Genomic DNA, 24,597 nt, shown 5'->3' with positions numbered 1-24,597 from the left:
ACACAAAATTCCATCTTTGGAGGAGCGCACACTTAAGAGGAAGGTACCAAGTACCATTAATCCCTTGATTGAAAGCTGAGGATACAACAGATAACTGGAAAACTGGTTCCAGCTTTCCTAACCACTTACCAGTTCCAACAGGAAATAAGAGAGTGCTTGTAATCCTCACTCATTGGGCGTTTCATTGTGCTGGAGCTTTCTGTGTTATCTCAAGCAACACACATACCAACGCTCTGTTCTAGGTACTAGTATCATCTCTATTTCACAAAGAAACGGGTACAGAAAGGTTAAGTAACTTGCCAAGGTAACACCCGTGCAGGTGAGAAGCAGCGTTCGAAACTAGACAGCACAACCTCAGAGCCCGCACTCCAGAGCACTCCACTGAGCAGAAAAATCGGAAAAATCACAAGAACATTCTTGGGTTCGAGGCATGGAGGGAGCAGAGGGTAGTGACTGCAGAAGCCGGCACACCAGTCTGAAAAGCAAAAGATGAACTTCGAGAGGTACTACGGAGCCGTTAAGGAAGGCAGGGGTAAAAGAACCCTATAAACAAAAGCTGGAGCACGCCTGGATGCCCGGTGAACCGTGGAGGCCTCCGGAAGTGACGTCACTGAGGGCGGGACGGTAAGCGGGACTACGGAGCCCTGTGGAATTTCGGCCGGAGGTGATGCACAGGAAGTTACGCCCTGGAGGCGGTACCAGGTAATGGAGGGCGTCGCGATGGGCGGGGCGTCGCGTCTGTGGTCATCCTGGAACCTCCGATCCCAGGCAGGTAACGTGCTGGTTAAACTTGGACGGGTTGGTGTTGGTGGCTCAGGTAGTTCGGGCAGGGAGAGATGGATCTCGCCTTAGGCTGGAGAAGAGTCTTCTTGGCGTGGGACTCTCTGGGGAAGGTGGGGTACAGGGAACTTTGGGAACGGGGTCGTGAGGACCAAGGCCATCGAGGAGGTACCGGGTTGAGACTTCCGGGAGTCGGTCATGGCTGGAGTTGGTGGGCTCCTGAGCCTTGGCGCTCTGGGGTGGAAGGTGGAGCCTGGGCGTTGAGATGAGCGGACCTCGAGTTCATTTCTTACCTGCTCCGACCCCCGCCTCTGTTCCGCTAATAGGGGACAGGTACTTCATCTCTTAATCCAGGACGGTGCCTTACCACTATTAGGCATTCTTTACATGTTGTTGAATGAATGAGTTATTCAATATGAACACACGAACCAGATTCTCGATCAGCAGGGGGAACTTCTCCCGAACTTCAGGATCTCTACCTGAGTGTAGAAGTGACTTCAACTTAGGAGGGTGCTGGGGGAGTAGAGATTGAAAACACTGTTGTTGTTTTGTGAGATTATTGAAATTTATAAATTTGTTTTTATTATTTTTGATGGTGGGGATAGAGGATAAAGCGATTAATTGAGTTTCTTTCAGATTCCTTTACTTTTCTGGGAGGAACTTCCAGGTAATAATGGGGGGAGGAATGATAAGCTACAGTTGTAGCGCTGAGCTTCTAATTAGTGATCGAAGTGTTTCCTTTTCAGCAATATGAACTTGCTTTCTATTTTCTTCATGTTTTCTTTCTTGTATTGTAGTGCTTCTTGCATTTGAGAAATAAATGAAGTTTATTTATAAAATAAACGAAATTAATTTATAAAAATCCAGTCAGAGGTCTCACCTGGTGTGTTTAGATAGCATAAACTACTTACACAGACATGTAGGAGGCCTGCAAAAGAATGAATCCCTGAAGATTAAATTGTCTTTTTGTAAAATATTTGTTTAGATGTCTTAGATGAAGAGTGGCCATAGAACTAACGAACAAGTGCTGTAACCGATTGGTTTTGATTGTCAAGTGGAAAAAAGTGCAGAGGACAGACTATCAAGCTGTGTAATGGGATCTGGGCATGAATCATTATCTGGATGCAGTGATTTTGTGTATGGGCTTTGTGCTATCTAATGAGATAGTAGCTCCTAAGAGGTTCTAGAATCTTTTATAGACTGGATGTAATAGAGTAGAAAAACCTGAATTTATGCTTTTGTTTGTTGTTACAAAGAAGAAACTAGTAAGCATTTTTAGATTTAATAATCCAGGGGTCATCTGGCTGCCTCATTCTGTGGAGCATTTGACTCCTGATCTTGGGGTTGTGGGTTCAAGCCCCACCTGAGGTGTAGATATTGCTTAAAAAATAAAATCTTTAAAGAAGAAAAATCCAAGAGGTTTTTAAAAATAGTCTGAAAAAAACCAAGAAGTAGACACGTAAATACATTATTGTAGTCATTTAAATTTGAAAAGTTTGCTTGCCTTTAAAATTCGTTTTCCCCGTCTCTGGAAAGTGTTGTTATCCAAATCATTCCCATCTTTACAAGCTCTTACTGTGGTGCCACGATTAGAATGCATAGAAATAGAGTACAAAGCAGTGTTTCGAGATTGTCTAGATTTTAATAGTAATGTTTTACTTAAAAATAAAGTATAATTTTGCTACCTCATTCTGCTGTTCAATGTCATCTCCACCAATTTTGTGTATCTAAATGTCTATATCCATAATAACTATAATTAATAATATATATTATAATAATAACTATAATTATAGTTCATAATTAGTATCTAAATGGTAACTTAGGTATGTGCATTGACATTCTTGAGGTTTTCAGTTTTGCAGAACACTGATATCTATGGACTCTAATATGGACTTCATTTAAAGAAATCTACGGACCATTAATGGACAAAAACATGAACCAATTTATGTTGTGGCATTCAAATCGTAGCACTTTGGGAAAGGTAAGTTGTTGACTCTGTTTTATGTTAGGTGAGAAATAGAACAGCCTTGGATTGGTCTAGGAAATGTGGGGATTGTAATTGAAAAATACAGAACAAGTCTTCAAATTATGTTTTAATCTGGATCTTCCAAAGAGAGGTTTGTTCTGTATATATGAGGTAGTTATTACTGTTTCCTTGTAAGATTGGTCAGAAATTAAAGAGATTGGGAAGTTATATTACTCTTGGACTATTACTGCTCTGTTCTTTCTTTTTTGGGGGATCTCTCCTTTCAACATGTTAGAACCTGGTAGAATATATCAGCCTGTGGATACCCTGTAGGAATGGGGCTTCAGATACTCATTTAAATCACCTCACATCTGAGTTTGGCTGTGATAATATATGTACCAAATCTTGTGGCCGATTTTACTTTATATGTTAGGTTAAAGCAAGGAAAAAAGTTTAAAAAATGTCTTCTTTCTTTCTTTATGCTACTTTATTTATGCTATTTTCCTTTCTTTTCTTTTAAAACATCACTTATGGGATTCATTCTACAGGTCTTTTATCTTTCTGTCCCGGGGGCTAAATTTTCTTTCTTTCCTATTTTACCTTAGGAGTTTGTTAGCTTTCAGTCTTTAACTTATAACTTTGTGATAATGTTTGGCACCTCTTAATCACTAAGTATTATATTTGTAGATTTTTCCAGTCTCCTTTATAGAGACACTGGCTTCTTGTTTAGAATTTGCTCGATTCCAAAACCAGTTAGTACTTCTAGGAATTCATCTCTTCGATATATTTGCGCCTGCACACAAAAATTTGTATATAAAGATAGCATTACTATATTATTTTAAATTAAGAAGCAGACAAACTAGGGGTAACCTAAATATCCCTCACCAGAGATCTGATTAAATATATGCCTTCTTGCAATGTAGTACTTTACAACTCTTAGAAAGAACGAAGCTAATCCATAGACAGAGGTATGGCAAAATCTGATATATTGTTAACTGAGAAAAACAATATAGAACTCTTTGTATAGTATGTTTTCATAAGCATATGTTTATATATAAACGTGCACAATTTCTTCAGAATTTGTATGAGGAACTATAGACAGGTACTCCTGGTGAATGAGATTATAAGTCTATGGTAAGAAGATGACTCCTATTTTTTCTGTGTACTCTTTCTGGTGGGCTGAATTTTTAACCATGAACATGTTTTTATAACACTAGGGAACAAACAAATGATAAGGCTTGAGGTTAATTTGAGAACTGTGGAGCCCACAGCTATTCTTTATGACTTTTGTCCTTATAACTATTTATACTGTTCAGAGGGAATGGGGTTGTATAAGTGAGTGAAGTTTTTGCCAGATCGGAATGGAAGATTTGGTGACATTGTAATAGGTTTTTGGATTATATTCTTATGAATAAACTAAGTGCTTAGTGCTGCTGAATTTAATACTCATATGCAATCATAGCATGTTACTGACCTCCCTAGGTAATATGGATATTGTCTTTGTTTGCAGGCTAGGTTTCTGTTGTGTTGGCATGGTTCTGAGCTCCTCAGTATTACTGAATGTGATGAACTTTGTTTTATTTGAATTGCTGTTGAAGGACTCTACTCTTTAGATAAGTCTTAGTTATTATTTCACTTTGTTCTTGATGTTTAGTGTTGGCTTAAAACATTTCAAAGAATGGCTTATTCTCTCTGTTAGCAAAATCAGTAAACCAGAAAGATCCTTTAGATATGTATGGCTAATCTCATTCTGTATTGAGAATAATGCTTTGAAGTGGCTGATTATTTGCCATGGGACTCTGCAAAAATTTCTTGTGACTTTTACTTCTCTAGCCATCTTTATCTTTCCACACTTTCCTTTTGGGAAATTTGGAAAAATAGTAATAGGTGAATATAAGAAATTTAAAGATACAGTAATCTTTGTTCATTAGTAATGGGATTTTATTTGAAACTTGCTTGAGAATAAGTTTTATAAGATACATACCTTTATGATACTGAGTAATGATTAATAGAATAGAACTGATTATAGTATGTCTGGTAATACAATAGAAAGGAGCACATGACATAAAAGTTACATAGAATTGGGGAAGATACATGTAGATGTGTGTGTGTGTCTATGCATATAAATATGTATTTATAAAATGTGTGTGTGTGTATATATATATATATATTCTTTTACATATAATATATGTAAAATTTTCTGGAAAACCAAAAGTTCCATATAGGAAGATACCCAGTTAGCACAGAAAGAAAAAAAAAAGTCAGAATTTTAAGACCTTAGAGCTGGGCCTATCAAGGGCTAATTTATGATTATGAGAGCAGCTTAAAGAATTTTGGACGTTTTAAGATCATTTACAGGTTCAAGTGATAGGAAGGTAGATGGAAGACAGAGAAAATTAAAATCTAGCAAATATATAAGATTATGATTGAGGGTATCCTTTAAGATTCTGGTTGGTGTTATTATTTCGGGGAGGAGAAAAAAAAGGGAACTCAAAAATATATTCCTGTTCAGTTTGAATTTGAACTAGGACCACAAGTTTTTCCTAGCTTTCCAATTGTGTATGACCAAGATGGATAAACTAGATCCATTAACTTATACAACATTATTCTATAAAAACTGATTTGATCATTAGATATACTTCGAAGAATAAGAGAACTATTTTTAACCAGTTTTGTGATTCTGTAAAAGGATCACTGTGATGATCGACACTGAGGGGACTGGGACTATTTTGTTGAGAAGATAGAAGACTTTGGAAGAGTTGGAAAAGCTGTAGGAAGCACACTTATTGTCTGTTAGTTGAGGCCAAATGAGAGAAGGTATAGAACCAGTGAGCAGGGGAGCCTCTGTGTCCAGAGGCAGTGAACTTTGGGTCATTAGGGCTGCTAAAGCAGAGTTGGAACATCAGGAATGTTGTAGAGGGAATTTCTTATTATATGGGAGATGGTACTAGATTACTGTAAAGGTTCCTTTCAAATCCTAAAATTTTTTTATACTGCAGTGAAGTATTTATTACATTATGGGTACACATTCTGTTATCAGTGTATTTAAATACTGATCCCTAACTTATCCACTCATCATTTATCCACCAATCTCAACTTACCTGTAACCAGGAAGTAAATTTTTAAAATTACCTGAGCTCCCAAATTAAAAGACACAAAACCCATATGCTTTCTTTTAGGTCCTTACTTAGTTTATTGACTCTTTGAAAAGATTTTTTTTTTTTTTTAAGGTTTTATTCATTTGACAAGGAGAAAGAGAGCACAGGTAGGGAGAGCAAGAGGCAGAGGAGAGGGAGAGGCAGGTTCCTTGCCGAGCAGGGAGCCGGATGCAGGGCTCGATCCCAGGACCCTGGGATCATGACCTGAGCCAAAAGTAGACGTTTCACCAACTGAGCCACCTAGGTGCCCCTCTAATAGGCTTAATTAACTGGTATCTAACTCCACAGTATACTAGAAGTAGCAGATTATAAGTAGACTGAGTTCTAATGTAAGTTTAATATGTATTAATGCTAATAATGGTTTTGGCATGCTTAAGCAACCTTTTTTTTTATTATTATAAGTGATTCATGTCCATGATAAAAATTAGAATATAGAAATATATTTTGGGGTGATGTGTGTGTGTATATATATGTTATATATATATATGTGTGTGTGTGTGTGTGTGTGTGTGTGTGTATAATATATGTATGATATATGTATGATATAATATATATATATATCTCACCAGAAGAGAATTAAAGTTACCTATATTTCCTTACCACTATTAATATTTTAGTGGCGTGCTTTATTTTTAACTTCTTGACATTCCTGCAGGATATTACTTCTGAGTGGTGACTGCTGAAACTGATTCTACATTACTCATGTTTGGAAACTTAAATTAGTCACTATACTTTCTTTTCTTTTTTAAAGATTCTATTTATTTATTTGACAGACAGAGATCACAAGTAGGCAGAGAGGCAGGCAGAGAGAGAGAGGAGGAAGCAGGCTCCCTGCTGAGCAGAGAGCCCGATGTGGGGCTCGATCCCAGGACTCTGGGATCATGACCTGAGCCGAAGGCAGAGGCTTTAACCCACTGAGCCACCCAGGCGCCCCAGTCACTATACTTTCTGATCAGAATATCAGAAAGTGAAAGATTATGACACGGCACAGCATTGACTTGAAAAAAACCTTAGTCCTGGTCAATTTTGATATTCTGGAGCCAAAGGAGTTTGAATCCTAATTCCACTATTTACTAGCCATGTAAACTACCAGAATTTCTTACTTTCTGTGTGCCTCAGTTTCTTCATTTATAAATTGAGGATAATGATAATATCAAAATCACAGGATTGTTATGAGGATTATTAATTAATCTATGTAAAATGCTTAGAGCTGTGCCTACCACAGAGTTTAGACTCAGTATATGTTACTTGCTATTGTATTATTTTTAATTTTTTTAAGGATTTATTTATATTATTTTTTTAAAGGAAAAATTTTTTAAAAAGATTTTATTTATTTATTTGACAGACTGAGAGAGATCACAAGTAGGCAGAGAGGCAGGCAGAGAGAGAGGGAGAAGCAGGCTCCCCGCTGAGCAGAGAGCCTGATGCGGGGCTGGGTCCCAGGACCCTGGGATCATGATCTGAGCCAAAGGCAGAGGCTTTAACCCACTGAGCCACCCAGGTGCCCCTAAGATTTATTTATTTTAGAGAGCGAGGTAGTGCACATGGGGAAAGGGGCAGAGGGAGAGATCACCAAGCAGACTTCCTGATGAACGTGGAGCCCAATGTGGGGCTCAATTTCATGACCCATAAAGTCATGACCTTGAGCCTAAATCAAGAGTTGGTTGCCCAAATGACTGAGTCCCCTAAGTACCCCATTATTATTAATTTTAAAAAACTTAAGGTTTTCTTGAAAAAAGGCAGGCTTATAGGCATACATAAAATAAAAAGAAACAAGTCAGAATGAGCACAAAAGTAGGCAGTGAGATTTAGTATATTTATTTCATAAAAAACCGTAAAGTGGGGGTGCCTGGGTGGCTCAGTGGGTTAAAGCCTCTGCCTTTGGCTCAGGTCATGGTGCCACCGTCCTGAGATCGAGCCCCATATCGGGCTCTCTGCTCTGCAGAGAGCCTGCTTCCTCCTCTCTCTGCCTGCCTCCCTGCCTGTTTATGATCTCTCTCTCTGTCAAATAAATAAATAAAATCTTAAAAAAAAAAAAAAAACTGTAAAGTGGTCTGAATTTTTCCATCATAAGTCTTTGTTGACTTTTCTCCTGTGTTAAATATTTTCAGACCATAATATTCCTATTTCAGTTTCTTTCTCTACCCCACAAAATCAACTTTATTTTATGCTTTCTCTTCCAACAAATATTTGGCCATGCTTTCAAAGTTCAAAAGCCCTCTAAGACAACCGAATATCGTGGATAGTGATCAGAGAGATTCTGGATATTATCATTAAATCAGTTTCTCTGATTACAGCCTAGGTGGTTCTGTAAGAAGTTTGAATTCTGCAGTTTAAAGCAAATATCAATCAAAAAGATAAGCCAGTAAACGTACTAAGCTATTCTGTACACTCTGTCTTTTAAAATCTTTGTTTCCTTTTCTTTTTCTTATTTCATTTTGGTTTTCTCTTTCTGTTCTTTCAGCATGGTATCTGGTAGTCTGATTAATTATTGGCCAAAGAGTTAAAGCTTTTCAAAACCTTTAAAAAATTTTATTAGACTTGCTGGTAGAATTTTTTTGTGTTTTGTTTTGTTTTAAAGCATCAAGTACAAGCTTTTGAAGACCCTGGGGCCTACCATCATTATGCATTCAAGATTTGAGTTTGAATAACTTCATCAAGACTTAGATCCTCTTCAAAAGCCTCAAGTCTCATCTGCATTAAAGCTCTCCATTGAACCCTCTCACAAAAGTAAAAGCTTACAGGGACTAAAATCCACTAAAACATTCCATTTTATATCCTTTCTTCTGATTTCTCTTCAATTCCCTTGGCCGTTAGGGCCTTTCATATTGTTTAAGATCCTTTAGATCAGAGCCAAGGAATAAGTGCATTCTAAAAGAATAGATGTCCTGTGGCCATAAGTTTTCATTGGTAGAGAAGTGTAAATTTGGTATGATAAGTTTACAGTCAGGTCTTTTGTTGTAGCCTATAAAAACTTGAATCAACAGTAAGAAATGAGAATGAAGTAGTAAAAATATCTGAGGTCAGATTATACCATCAGTGGTTTAGAGAAAAGAGCCCTCTACCTAAAAGTTAGTGGTTCTTATTGTCTGCCTGAGAAGGTCACATAACTTCTCTGCACCTTAATTTCATCTGTAAAGTAAATCTGATATTATTTCCCCTGCCTACCTCACAGGGTTGTTGTGAGGGTCAAATGAAACAATATATATAAAAAGGACATTTATTTAAAATGTGCGGTATAGACACAGAGTCCTGTTATAAGTCATTCCCTCTGCTCTCAGGTGTGGGAAGGTAGATGATTTAAGCACACTGAGCGAGCACCTTGTCTAGGCTGGATACATGGAAACAAGGCTGTGTTGATTTTTGTTTTTTCTGAGTATACAGAGTATTTTTGTGGGCTAATTCTAAGAAGGATGAAGACTATACATTTCCCTAAAAATTTAAGTTGGCATTTATACTGCTCTAGAGCAATTATATGCTATAACTGTGTTCATGGCTTGCAACCTTTGTTTACTAAGTTGTGACCAGCATTTTTTTTTAAATGAAGAAGTGTAGAGCAGAACATTTCATACTGCATCCCACCTGGTAAGAGTGAGTGTGTTGTAGTTATATGTATGTGTGAATGTGTGTGTGTTTGTATTTATGTACTTGGTCATTAAATAAAATGCATTTTTTTCCCTATGAGTTGCAGTTGCTGATCCAGGTGTGTTACTTTAGTACTAATGCTTTCCTATGCATCTGGGTTCTTAGGAGACTGTTTCTTTTCACTTCATACCACTACTGCTTGTGACAAAGGAATTGACGGTAAATATCAGTTTGACTTCTGGTCTCATTGGTGAGATTTTGTAATTTCAGAGCATAGAGAAAGCCACTGGGCCTCTGAGTATTTTATTTAGTATCTAATAACCATGCACTTTGATGCCCAGACTATTAAAACATGTCAGGTTGGTTCAACCTCATAATAGTAGAAAGATTCTATCAAATGTTTTTTCTTAAAAAAAAAAAAAAAAAAAAAGTTTTTTCTTTTAACTTTTTTTTTCTTTTTTTTTTTGCTTTTATCTCTCTTACCTCATGGGAAAAAACCCCACTCACTTGCAAAAAATCCCATTTAGTTTAGTAATGTTTGAGGACTCTGTGGAGAATGGCTATAGAAAATATAGTTAGCATGACCAGGAGTTTGATGATCTCTAGAAGAGAAAATGCCAGTTTTTCTTTCTCTGAGTAACTGAATTTATCTTTAATGATTTAAGATAAATAAGTCACTGGTATTAACTTATTCAACTGTTTTCCCAAAAGAAGATATCCACCTTTTTGGTGACAGCATTGGTTAGGAATAAGTGGCTTTTCTAGTGTCCACGAACAAGAGGGAATGGCTACTTCCATGGGTTTTACATTTGAATTCATTGGTGAAGAACTAATTCTTCAGTGCTGTAGAATACTGAAAATTTGTATTTGGTACCTTGAGATTACTTACATAAGCTTCGATGGAATGCTGTAGAACATACTGATGTCCCTTGCTGACAAATTATATAAATCTATATAGTACTAACAACATGAATGTTTACCAGAAGATTTCAGAGGTAGAATCCAACTGGTTCATTTTTCTGAGCAGCCATAGCCAAGGTTCATACATTGGTGGAAACAGAACAAATTGCATAAATTGTGCCAATTGAGGCTCTTTTGTGTATGACAATTGGCATAAAGGAGTGATGGCATAAAGGATTATCAACATATACAATCAACTTTTTTTGTCCCTCCCCCCAGAAGAAGCACAATGGTATCTTCCTTCCCTTGGTGAAAAAGATAGATCCGTCTATCCAGAAAGGTCAAGAAAAGTGGTTAGGCAACCTCAGCTATTCTGGACCTTCTTTCCCACCTCTCATGACTCTAACCCATCATCACATTCTGTCTTTCCTACCTCCTAAGTATCTTTTCAAGCTATCCATGTCCTTCTGTTCCTACATCCACTATGCTTATTTACACTACTGTTAATCTTGCCCCCACTTCTACGAAAGCTGCCAACTGACCTCTTGTACTTACTCCTTCCTCCTCTAAGCTCATTGCTTTAGAGTCATCTTAATCGTCTTGAGCTCCTGCTTTAAACTGTTGGTATATTATTGCCCTTAGAATTCAACCCCAACGCTTCAGGCATTCTTCTTTGCCTACTTAATTAACTCCAGCTACAGTGGTCTTCAATTCTCTGAAGATGCCTTTTTGGCAGAGTTGGGGGAGGGGGTGGTCTTCAGTGATTTTTGCAGGTACTTTCTGCTTGGGATTGTTCTTGTCCCTGTTATCCCTTTTAACTTGCTCCTACTTATATTTCCAATCTCACTTTAAATATCTTTTTCTTCCAAGAAGCCTTCCCCTATAGCCCAGACTAGATTAGACTTCCTAAATTTTCTTTCCAGAATCACCCAGCTGTCATATCCTATGTAGTTGTAATTATTTGCTTAATCATTTGTTAATATTCTTACCCATAACAATAAAGTTGGACTGATGTGTCTCTTATTTGCCACTATATTCCCAGTGCTTAGGAAAATCCTAGTAAATAGTATTCAGTAAATATTTGCAGACTAATGCTTCTCTTTTCATTTAGACATTTTAGGTACTGTACATTCTTCTAGATTATGTAACTTCTCTTCAGAACTTTCTAGTTGCTTCTCATCTCATTCCATATATAAGCCAAAGTCCTTATGATGGTCTCTAGGGCCTTACCTGATCTGCCTTTACTCTCCCCTCATCTCTGGATCATCTGACTGTCCACCCCAGCCACTCCGGTCTCCTAGCTTATCCTCAGAACCTCAAATTTCTCATCTGCCTTGGGAATTTTGTGCTTGATATTCCCTATGCCTGATAGGCACTTGCTTTAGATATCTCTGTGGTTTAATCCCTCATCTTCAGATCCTTCCAACCATGATTTGTCACCTCAGTAAGGGGAGGCTCTCTCTGATCACCTTATTTAAAATTGTAACCTTATCACCATTCCATGGCATTTCTGTTTCCTTTCCCTGCTTTATTTTTCTCATGGTCCTTACCTCTGACTGACATAATATTCACCCTTGTTTTCTCTAGCACCCAGAACAGTGCTTGACACATGGTAGGTACTTAGAACATATTTATTAAATGAATGAATTCAACTTGTATTCACAGGTACATATATGGGACAATAAGACCTATAACCCATTATTGGGACTTAAGGTTCTCAAATGATTTTAAAAGATGAGTTTTTTAAATGATTTTAAAAGGTAAGTTTATATCTTATGCTGTTCTAAAAAATATTTGAAGTGGCTTCTAGAACTGCATATGGTACAATGAGATGAAGACATGAAGAGAACAAAAGAAAGAGAATGTCTAGTAACATTAAACAGAATAAAATTAAGACATAGACTATCCTCCATAGTGGCTGGCTAAAGGCAGGTTGAAATTTGCTTTGTTAAAGAATTAACCTGCTCAGAAATGATCACTGGACCTTTGTTCTATGGTACAGGTTATCACAGACAGTTGAGTCTTACATAGAAATGCAGAAAACCTATTCACTTTAACTACAGGAAGTCATGAAATGACTGTTCTACAAAGAACTTGCTATGTGTATAAGGAAATTCTCTGTTGGTATAAAACATGTATAGTTTATGAGTAGTCTATTCATATTCAAGCCTCTGCTACATCTGAGAGATGACAGACCGCCACTACTTACATTGTGTACAGGACATTTACAAGGTTGTTTCAAACATAGTAATGGAATATTTTTTACAAGTCTGCTGTTGGGGCACCTGGGCGACTCAGTCATTAAGTGCCTGCCTTCTGCTCAGGTCATGATCCCAGGATCCTGGAATCAAGCCCAGCATCAGGCACCCTTCTTGGTGGGAAGCCTGCTTCTCCCACTCCCCCTGCTTGTGTTCCTGCTGTATCTCTTTCTCTGTCAAATAAATGAATAAAATCTTAAAAAAAAAAAAAAAGTCCACTGTCAGAGATACTAACTAGGACATTCATTACTCTATAGTTTCTCTTACTCTAATCACAAGATGATATGAGATTGCAGTGGTTGTGGCCTCCTTTTAGAGAAGAGCAACTTAGAAATAGAGTTTTCATCCCACAGTATATATAGATCAGATTGTTATGTCATACACTTTAACCAATGCAAGGTTATATCCAATTATATCAATAAAATTGGGGAAAAAAGAGTTACACAATCAGTAACTGAATTGGGGTGAAGGATTGGGAGTAAAGCAGGTGAATTAGATTTCAAGAACTCTAACCAATATAGTAACAGAATGAGAGCTACCTTGTGCGCGGTGTGTTTGTGAAGTTAAATGGGACATTATACAGTACCTGCCTTTGTGCTCATGGGAATGTATGCTTTCCTAATTTTGTCTTGTCTTCTTCATTTAAAACTGAGTCAGAAGTGTGGAGTTCCCTGCAGGTCAGAGAGAAAGCAGGGATGTGGGTGGGCGTGGACTGCAGGCCTTGGGGTGAACTGCAGCACTTCTTTCAACAGAGCTGGTATTTTGAAGCAAAAGATGAGACTATTTAGCTAGTGGGGCTCTACTGGCAAAATGTGTTCTTGTTTGAATTTTCTTTCCTTTTTATCTCTGATCTGGAGATAAACAGTGCTTTTTGAAGTAAAATCTTCCTTCCTGACCTATTTTTTAGGATTGGGAGAGGAGATCTAAACAACATTAGACTTTCAAAGAAATAAGGAAAATGTGTATTTAAAAAAATCATTTATGTTCTACATATTTCAAAGAAAGAATATGAGGAGACATAAGAAAACCACAGAACAGCTCTTCTAAAGGAAAAGTGATTTTTATCAAAAGCATTGTGTAGAACATGTGGCTGACTAAAGATCATATTGGGTTATGTTTAATCTATAAATCTACATTATTCTAACAAACATGTATTAATTGAGTGTACTTTACATATTTATTTGCTGGAACTTTAGATTAATTTTTAAAGAAATCAGGTTTCTTCTTTTTGACATTTAATGAGCTACAGAAAACCTAAGAACAGACAGAACCATCCTTGTAAAAAATAATGCAAAGGTCATCATATCTTCTAGCATGCAATGGTATAGAAGCAGAAAGATCTTGTTTTCAGTAAGTGTTGAAGTGGCAGAAAGAAAATATCCTCTAATTTCTTTGCTGACACGAAATTATTTTGTTACAGTGAGGACAAAGAATATGTCCACACTTTTGGAATTTTCCCAAACGATGTCAGTCAGAATGCCTGGCACAACTAAAAGACTCAGTAACTCAAAAGGGTTCTGAATTGACAGAAGTTTGGAAAATTTTGCATTATTTTTGAAAATTTATAATGCGAATTCGTATTTTCCAGACTTATGTGTGGCCAGAACTCTTTTTTACCCAGAAAATCTTAATAACCCTGGGAATTGTGTTTCAGGAAATGTTCTTCCTGATTTAAAAATAAATTTAGAACATATATACAGATGTATTCTCATGCATAATATATTCTACAACAGTATTTGATATACTTTAAATAAATCTTGATTATCAATAAAATTCTTATCCAATATCTCTTGGTGAAGGTAGATGTTAAAACTATTCCAAAATTGGTACATATGTACCAAATTGAATGTGTCGTTAAATAATTTGTGCAGTATTGACATAGATAGTCACTTTACTTTTCTGGAAATAGGTTATTTGGTCTCTTGGCAAAAATATCACAGCCTTTGGGCGTTCTTCCTTCTCTGACTATTCCTTCAAGTCTTCTCAGTTGGTTTCTCCTCATTTTCTTGACCTTTAAACACTGGAGTGCCCTAGGAACCCAATCCTATGACCTTATTTTTTTTCTACCTAGACTCATTTCTTTTGATGATCTTACTACTCTCAAGGCTTTAATACCATCTTTACTTGAAAATCTTTTTATCTCCAGTTTAGGCCTTTCCTCTGAACACCAGACTTGTACATTTAACTGCCAACTTAACATTTCCATTTATATGCCTAATATTCATCTCAAACTTAACATTTTCAAAATTGAACTCCTAATCTTCCTTCCTATTAAACTTTTTAGTTTTTCCATCTCAGTAACAGAAAATTATTTTGTTGAGGTTTTTTACATCATTATTCATCAGAGGTATTGTGTGGTTTTCTTATAGTATCTTTGCCTCATTTCAGTATTAGGGAAATGCTGGCTTCATGAGTCTGCAATTTTTTGGAGGAGTTTGAAGATTGGTGTTAATTCTTTGAATATTTGGTGAATTCTTAAGGGAAGCCATATTGTCCTGGGTGTTTCTCTTTTGGGAAGTTTATGATTATTGATTTAATGTCCTTACTAATTACAGGTCTGTTCAGATTTTCTGTTTATTTAGGATTCAGTCTTGATAAATTACATGTTTCCATTTCTTTTTTCTGTTCTTTTTTTTTTTTGGTGCAAATCGGTGGGTTTATTAAAGCATGGGGGCAGATAATCCAACGTGTTGGTGTCTAATTGTTCACAGTACTCTTCTGATTTTTTTTTATTTTGGGGTATCAGTTGTGATGTCTCTACTTTCATTTTGTATTTTTGTTATTTGAGTCTTTTTTCTTTCTTTTTTTTTTTCTTTAAGATTTTATTTACTTATTTAACAGAGAGGGACAGCGAGAGATGGATCACAAGCAGAGTAAGCAGGAGAGGGAGAAGCAGGCTCCCCACCAATCAGGGAGCCCAATGTGGGACTTTATCCCAGAACCCCAGGATCATGACCTGAGCTGAAAGCAGGCGCTCAACTACTGAGCCACCCAGGTGCCCCTCTCTTTTTTCTTTGTGTAGCTAAGATGTGCCAATTTTTTTTTTTTTTTTTTTATTCGACAGAGAGAGATCACAAGTAGGCAGAGAGGCAGGCAGAGAGAGAGAGAGGAGGAAGCAGGCTCTCCAACAAGGAGAGAGCCCGATGCGGGGCTCGATCCCAGGACCCTGGGATCATGACCTGAGCCGAAGGCAGAGGCTTTAACCCTCTGAGCCACCCAGGCGCCCCAAGATGTGCCAATTTTGTTGATCTTTTAAAAAAATCAGCTCTTCATTTCAGTGATTTTAAAAAATTTTTATATTGTCTATTTTATTACTGCACTAATTTGTATTGTTTCCTTCCTTCTGTTAACTCGGTTTATTTTTTTTATTTTTTTAAAAGATTTTATTCACAGAGAGAGAGAGAGAGAGAGCACAAGCAGGGGGAGCCGCAGGCAGAGGGAGAGGGAGAAGCAGATTCCCCGCTGAGTAGGGAGCCTGACACGGGACTCAATCCCAGGACCTTGGGATCATGACCTGAGCTAAAGACAGATGCCAAACCAACTGAGCCACCCAGGTGCCCTTGCTAACTGGGTTTAATTTGTTCTTTTCCTAGTTCTTTGAGGTGTAAAGTGAAGTTTTGTTTTTTTTTCTTAAAGATTTTATTTATTTATTTGATAGACAGATTACAAGTAGTCAAAAGGCAGGCAGGGAGAGAGGAGGAGGCGGGCCCGCTGAGCAGAGAGCCTGATGCGGGGCTCAATACCAGGACCCTGAGTCCATGACCTGAGCCAAAGGCAGAGGCTTTAACCCACTGAGCCACCCAGGAGCCCCTAAAGTGGAGTTAATGATTTGAGATCTTCCTTCCTTCCTTCTTTTTCTTCCTCCCTTCCTTTCTTTCCTTCCTCCCTTCTTCTGTCCATTCTTTCCTCCCTCCCCCCCTTCCTCCTTTCCTTCCTTCCTCCTTCCTTCCTTCCTTCCTTCTGTAGGCTCCACACCCAGCATGAAGCCCAACACAGGGCTTGAACTCACAACCTTGAGATCAAGACCTGAGCTGATATCAAGAGTCTGATGCCTAACTGAGCCATCTGGGCACCCAAGATCTTTCTTATCTTTTAATGAGGGCATTTACTGCTGTAAACTCCATTATTAGTACTGCTTTTGTGCATCCCATAAATTTTGGTATGTTGTGTTTCTGTTTCCATTTGTCCCAAAATATTTCCTAATTTCTCATGTGATTTGTTTTCTTTGTCCCATGGTTGAGAGTGTGTTGTTTAATTTCCACATATTTGTGAATTTTCCCATTTGTTTTGGTTCTTTTCTATACTTTCTTTGTTGATACTCTTGTTTTGTTCATGCACCATTTTCCTAATTTCCTTTAGTTAGCTGTGCTTTCTCTTAGCACATTGAACATCTTTAAGATGATTGTTTTGCATTGTTTGTCAGGTAATTCATGAACTTTCATTCCTTTTGGGTCAGTTTTTGGAGGTTTATTTTGTTCCTTTGACTGGGCCATGTTTTCCTATTTCTTCATTTGCCTTATTTATTTTGCTGGAATTTGTGCATTCAGAAAAACAACCACCTTTCTCAATTCTGTGGACTGGGTTCAATAGGGGAAGACCTTCATGAGTTAACCTTATTAAAGATTCTGAGGACTTCTCAAACCTAGTAAAGACATGTGCTTTCTCTGGGCCTGTGTATGTGCCTTCCCAATTTGAGTTCTCCAGTTGCTTTTATAGGAGTTGGTCATCATTTGCTCCCTCTGGTGTTCCTCAGGGAGACTGCAGGTTTTCTGGGTCTGTTCTGCATCTCCCCTCTGTGTTCTCCCATGTACTCACCAGCCCCCAGGCATCCAAAATATACCTAGTTTCCTCAGCATTCCAAGCCAAATGAGAAAGAAATCGGTCTTTCGGGCAGTCTCCCAAATACCTGGAACATGGAGAAAATATTCTGCTCTTATCCTGATGGCGAAGCTATGATTTGGGTGTTTACTCTTGATCACGGTGAATTGTGCCAGCTTGGGGGAAGGGCTCTAACAGGTGAAATGAAATCTTCCCGTTCAATGTGACTGTTCTTGATATTGAGCTTGCCTGAGATACCACAGCTTCTTAATTGGTTTTTGAAGGCCACACACAGGCTTTTTAGACCATATATTATTGTTAAGTTAGCATCTCTCTAGGGGAGCTAGCTCTAGGGTGTCCTAATCAGCCATCTTGCTGACCCTCTGTGCGGAAATGAGGTCTGGGGCTTCCATGTTTTCTCTTCTAGTTAGGATTCTAGTCATGTTTGATTACGGCCCCCACCCTATTCCAGTATGACTTCATCTTCACTTGATTATATCTGCAAAGAGCCTATATCCAAATAAAGTCACATTCACAGATACCAGGAATTAAAACTTCAATTTATCTTTTGGGAGGGAACACAGTTGCACCTACAATAGCCTCTATCAACGCTCATAAAAGAATTGAGGGCAAGATAGATTAGAGAGAGCCAGGCTTTAGGACACATAGTTTAAAAACCCTACACAGGGTACCTGGGTGGTATAGTTGGTTGAGTGTCTGATTCTTAGTTTTGGCTCAGGTTGTGATTTCAGGGTTGTGAGATTGAGCCCTGCTTGGGGCTCTGCACTCAGCATGGAATCTGCTTAAGATTCTCTCTCCCTCTTCCCTTCCCCTTTCTAAAATAAATAAATAAATCTTTAAGATAGAAAGATAGATAGATAGATAAACAAATACCCTGTCCACATTACCAATCATTTTCTTTTATGAAGCAAAAATCTTTAGCCACCAGGGGAGGGACATGAAACTCTTCGTTTTTCAGGGTCCAGACAAAGATTCATTGCTTGTGAGAGTAAGGTGGAAGCAAAAGCTCTCTCTGCTGGGGAAGTGTGGGAAACTCTCCACCAGTAGCTGCAGCTACCTTGTAGTTAGTGTGGGACTTGGGTTGTTGGAGGGTTTTGTGCAGTGCTCCCCTATAGATACAAGGCAGAGTCTCACTGCCACAGGGAGTTGGGGAGGAGATATAGAAAGCCCCATACCCAAGGCATAGGGAATAGGGCCTGCCTCAGATGGAGGCTGAAGCAAGAGAACCAAGATACTTAACACTGAGTAATGAACAACAGTCTGCGTCTTCAGGAGGGACAAGGATGTGGTGAAAGCACCCCTCCTGTGGCGTAGACCTGCAGTGACTACCGAGAACGGAGTGTGGAGCAGGAATACTGAGAGAAAAGTGAGTATCCTGGGTCACACGAAGCACAGAGCAGCAGGTGCTCACCGCTGGCGGAACAGAAGGGAACTATAGCAACAATAAAACCCGCTCAGCCAGATTATTTCTCTGGACTTGCAGAATACCTGCCTATAGGACAGAAGAACAGGCATGCACACTTCCACGAGTTACTGTTCTTTTCTCCAGTTGGTATGGTTATTCTATAGGCAATGTGTGGCATTCCAAAATTTTAAAATATGTAAAAAAAATGACCACCCATTTTTAAGTTATAAAGCAATGAACAGACCCAGACCCAGAGATGACTCTTGTTAGAATTCTCTGACAGGAACTTTAACTATGATTAATATGTTAAACATATAAATGTGTTTAATTATGATTAATATGTTACTCTTAGTGGAAAAGGTGGGACATTTGCATGAACAGATGAAGAATCTTAGCAGAGAAATATAAACTATAAAAAGGGGGAAGGAGAAGATTCAGACACATTTTTTAAAAATGCAGGGTGGCCTTTATGGTTGCTGTAGTAATCTATTAAAATGTTCATTGCATCAATATCAATATTTTAAAAGAAAAAGAAAAAAGAAACAGCCTAAACATTTATTAAGAGGGAAATGGATGGATGAACTTTGTTGGACTACTCATTCTTTGGCATAAATTCACCAATACATTGTAGACTTCCTCCCTCAACATGGGTCAATCTCAAAAAAGAATGTTGAGTAAAATGAATTTCAGGGGCGCCTGGGTGGCTCAGTCAGTTAAGCTTCCGATTCTTGATTTCCACTGAGGTCTTGATCTCAGGGATGTGAGATCAAGCCCTGCAGCGGCTCTGCACTAAGCGTGGAACCTGCTTAGGATTCTCTCTTTCCCTCTCCCTCTGTCCCTCCCCCCACCACTGTTATGGCCCATGCACGCGCATACTCTCTCTCTGTTTAAAAAAAAAAAAAAATCATCTCATACATTATCGTAAAGATGAAAAATAATACCTTTGGGGGGATGATAACCACTAGATTCAGAATAGTGATTAAAGTATTGAAGAGAATGGATGAACTTGGAAGGGTATACAAGCTGTTTGAAAGTTTTATATTTTGGAAAATATCTGGCAGAATCATGGAAAACATGAGACAGTGGTGGGAAAAGGGTGAATTATTGTCAAGTTCCCTGTGGACTAGAATAGGAAAGCTCTTCGGACTCTTAGGAAGCGCCAGAGACTGGCTCCTTTCTTTACACAGACTCTGGATTCTAACCACAGAGGAATTACCTGAGTTTGTTAATCACTGGTTGACAGGGAGTGCTGCTATGCTAATGCCCCTATTTGGGGCCTGGCTCTGGGTAGGGGGTGGTAGGACATATTGGCATAAAATAATGTTTCTCAGATGGTACAGAAGAGTGTAGGAATTCCTAAGAGATCAAGACACAGTCCTTAACCTACCAGCATCATGTGCATCTCTCACAGGGAATTACTATCTGGCATTGTAACTTAAATTTCTGCCTAACTAGATTCTTAGTTCTTCAAGCACTCATTCTCAAGCACTCGGTAGGTACTGAATAAATGTTTATGGCATGAATGCAAGTGAGTGTCCCTTTCCAAGAGATGCAATAAAATCAGTAAAAAAATACTCAGTTATATCTCAGTATATGAAGTATGTGGCCAAATGGGATCTTTTTCATAACTGAAGCCTACATTATGCATTAGAACAGTGATCCTCAAATTCCAATATGCATCAGAATCAATCCAGAGGAGGAATTTAACAAAAAGCAGGTGTGTGTGTGTGTGTGTGTGTGTGTGTGTACACACATATGTAAACAAAAACACATGTTGTTGGGCCTTACCCTAGAGTTTCTGATTCAGTAGGTCTGGGTGGGACCTGATAATGTGCATTTCTAACAAGTTCCCATGTAATAATGATGCTGTTGGTGCAGACAGTAAGTTGAGAGAACCACTACTTTATGAAAATCTTGGGAAAAAACCATGGAGATACATAATGAAAATAACAAAAACACATATCCCTTTCCTCCATGTATCATTCCTCTGGGAATACTTCCTAAAGAAATTAAAATAAAAAACCGGAGAGGAAAACCAAATGATTTGATTAAAACACACATTTTGCTACTGTACCCTGTTGCAAATGGGATATTAACCACCTCTGCTTCCAGGTCTTAATCTGTGAAGTGGGGATAACGGCATATCTTTTTTTTTTTAAGATTTTATTTATCCATTTGACAGAGAGAGAGAGAGAGATCACAAGGAGGCAGAGAGGCAGACAGAAGTGGGGGGAAGCAGGCTCCCTGCCAAGCAGAGAGCCCAACTCGGAGCTCGGTCAGGACCCTGAGATCATGACCTGAGCCAAAGGCAGAGGCCCAACCCACTGAGCCACCCAGGCGCCCCAAAGAAATCTTTTTTTTTTTTTTTTTTTTAACTTATTTGACAGAGAGAGATCACAAGCAGGCAGAGGGGGGGGGGGGAAGCAGGCTCCCTGCTGAGCAGAGAGCCCTATGCAGGGTTCCACCCCAGGACCCTGAGATCATGACCTGAGCTGATGGCAGAGGCTTAACCCACTGAGCCACCCAGGTGCCCCTGTAACGGCATATTTTTAAACTGGAAGTATCTCCCAGGGTGTTTGTGAGGATTGAATTGATTAGGTAAAGTGTTCAGAACAATGTCTGACTTAATATATATTAGCTATCACTGTGTTGTTAAGAATTTTCAAAATTATCCATGGAAGAGAAGAGAGTTCTGAGCAGAAGACGTCAATCTGGGAGTCATTAGGATGAAGGAGGTCAAGAAGAGAAAGCCCTGAACAACAAAAAACAGCACTGAGTATATTTTCCTTTATTTGTGAAAATGAAATTGTATTCTATAAGTACCGCGCGCTAACCGTTGCACCACTGGAGCCGCTGAAATTGTATTCTAGAAGCCAAAATACTTCTTATTTTTGCATTTAAGAGGTTACTGTTTGATAAATAACATCACATACAAATCTTTGCATTGAATGGCTTACATTTGTATTTTGCAAAATAACTCTATTGGGGATTTTTTAGTTATAAATATATTTGAGCCAAAATATATTAAAAAGTATAAGTGGTGTTCTTGAAATCCCCTCCCTCCCCCGAAATGCCATGGCTTTTACCAATCTCTTATAAGACATCTGTCTATATTGTATTTCTTTTGAAAAAAGCATTTTGGAATGTAAAGGTTAGGACATAATTATGAATTATTTATACTACATAACTTATTAATGTTTCCAAACTAATAGCATTTTTTTTCTTTTTGCTAACTAAATGGGAGTAGGGAGGTGGAGATGGAAGGGGGAAGTCCTTGAAAGAAAGCAAATTGATTACCCAAGTGTTCTTCCCTCCCTGCCCCGAGGCATCACATTTTTATTCCAGCTTCATTTGAAAAATCAGGGTTGCACTGATTTACTATCCCAGTCACTGTTCTTCCCTAACCAGAAATAGGTAGACAGGAAACATTCTGAGTTTGGGCAGAAGGAACAATTGAACGGCCTCTAATTCTGTCCTATAACTATTGTGATGTCATACTAATGAACTAATAACATTCTTCTAAGAACCTGTACTATTGAGACGATTCCAGGCATGTTATAACATGGTATAGAGATCATCTAGGGACAGTGTTCAAATGCAATCTTCCTCTGCTGAACTTGCTGTGATATAGCCTTTCCCCATTCACTCTACCCTTCATCCTAATTTCTGAGACACCGATCAATTCTGTAGAAACTCAGATTATGAAATGTTTCGTTTTTAATCTGTCCTGAGCCAGCTTTGGAAAGCAGGATAGATGACTGGGCTAAAAATCCCAGGCAACGTAATTGTACTTTCATCTTCTGAAAGTAAGGGAAAGAAGTGCCAACGGTGAAGCTAAGGGGTGTGGGGAAATTTTTTTGTTGGGCGAATCTTTTGTGTCTGTTCTAAATCATCCCCACCATCGGCTTATGACTCTATTGATTTTTGGTGGTTTCGAGTTAGTTTTGTAATCGCCACACACTGGAAGAGACAGGTTTCCCTGTAAGCCTTTCACAATACATCTGAGAGAACTCCCTCTCAGTGAAAATAGGTGTTTTAAAAAATTCCAAAATAAAGCAAAAAAAAAAAAAAAAAGCTTTATATTACCTAGATTTTAAGGTAGTTACGCTATTTGTATAATTAATGTTCACTAGTTAACAGGAATTAATTCCTGGCTCAGAGTCTCACTTTGGCCTGATTTTTTCAGTGTTTGACATGCTTAAAAATTGACCTGTCTTTGAAAGCTTGAAGCTGTATCAAGGGCAAATTTCTTGAATTGGGTAAACATGTGAAGGTTTTCTGTGTATAATTGACCCTATAAATATATAATGCCAAATATGTTTAAAGAAAAGATCTTTCCTTAAATGGCCTAAGGGGAAAAAGAAGCCTTTCATTTGGTGTAAAGTTTATTGATTCATTTGTTAAATATCACCCAGGTTCAAGGTGCAGAAACAGATACCACTTGGCATACCTTTCTAATGTCTCATGTGAAAGTAGTTTCTGTTTGAAACTTCCAGATAGATACTTGGGACCTGATGGGGAATTCCAGCAAGGTCATTCACCCATTCAGACTTGGAAAAAAAAAATAACAAAGCGAAAAAATTGCCTTTGTGTAAACATTAACCTATCTGCTGTTAGATGTTTTGTTGTTGTTTTTTTTTTTAAAGGGAGAGCTCAGGCTGGATTTCTTTTATAGTTCAAATCAAAAATAATAAATTTAATTAATTTGGAGGTTACGTTGCTATCTTTGTGATGTATTATAGCTCCTCTGCATTGGCAGAATATCCAGTGCTTAGAAAAATGGCTTTCCACTGTCTAGCCCTTAAAATACAGGAATTCTTAAAATGTTTTCATTGTGCTTTCCTTGGTAATCCTATCAGTTGAAACAGACCCAGTTCTTACTCTTGAAGTTTTATAAACCTGCCCTTCAATGACATTGACAAACAGACAGGCATTTGACTAAGCAAACATTGCTGGATCTACATGATGAATTAAGTATTGTCATTTTGTAAATGTCTTTTGTGTGGTCTAAATACACAATGAAACGTTGACTGTTCAGAAAATTGCAAGAGGAGTTTTTCATCCATAGGCTGGCAGTGTATTCAGTCCTGATTCTTTAAATCCATATTTTGGTTAATGCTAAAATTTACATATATGGTATATCATAAAATGATAGCATATTAAATTTGGTTTTAATTTTAATTATTGTATAGTTTTCAAATTTTTTATCACTCCTGTGTGAGTCTGTAGGACCTTTGTGAAAGGTTCCATGTCTGACCTGCAACATCATGTATAATTTCCTGCTTTCTGTCCTAAATGTTCCATGCCCCTCATACTGTTGCAGGGATTGCAGGTGCACTCACTACTTTTGGACAAAGTAGAGCTTTTATAAAAGATGCTCATTACATATTGAGTAGATACCAAATGTCTATAAAATAGCCATAAGGTTTGTGGAATAACTATGGAAAACATTTGTTTCCCTATAGCCCAGTTTTTTAAAATTTATTATGTTATGTACATACAGTACATCATTAGTTTTTGATGTCGTGTTCCATGATTCATTGTTTGTGTATAACACCCAGTGCTCCATGCAATCCATGCCCCCCTTGATACCCATCACCGAGGGTAGCCCAGTTTTTAAAAAGCACTATTATCTTTACCTTTAATATCTCCTGTAGACTCCTCTCTTCTCCCAAACTTTTCGTGCTTCTTCAGAGCAATTCTTCT

At 38.0% G+C, this 24,597-nt stretch overlaps 1 protein-coding gene across 6 annotated transcripts in view; it reads left to right on the top strand.

Moving 5' to 3' along the window:
• The first annotated feature begins 645 nt into the window (after window positions 1-645).
• The window catches only part of MAP3K13 (mitogen-activated protein kinase kinase kinase 13), a 165,240-nt gene continuing 141,288 nt past the window's right edge, over window positions 646-24,597 (top strand). The window contains exons 1-3 of one of the 6 annotated variants that reach the window (XR_009350979.1): window positions 647-772; window positions 2,635-2,761; window positions 8,486-9,588. The gene's annotated coding sequence lies outside the window, so the exon portion shown is untranslated. The other 5 variants (XM_059163234.1, XM_059163235.1, XM_059163230.1 and 2 more) reach the window with 5 other exon arrangements.

The sequence above is a fragment of the Mustela lutreola genome, chromosome 2 (genome assembly GCF_030435805.1).
Source record: "Mustela lutreola isolate mMusLut2 chromosome 2, mMusLut2.pri, whole genome shotgun sequence".
Taxonomy (NCBI): domain Eukaryota; kingdom Metazoa; phylum Chordata; class Mammalia; order Carnivora; family Mustelidae; genus Mustela; species Mustela lutreola.
This window is presented reverse-complemented; position numbering and strand designations above follow the sequence as displayed.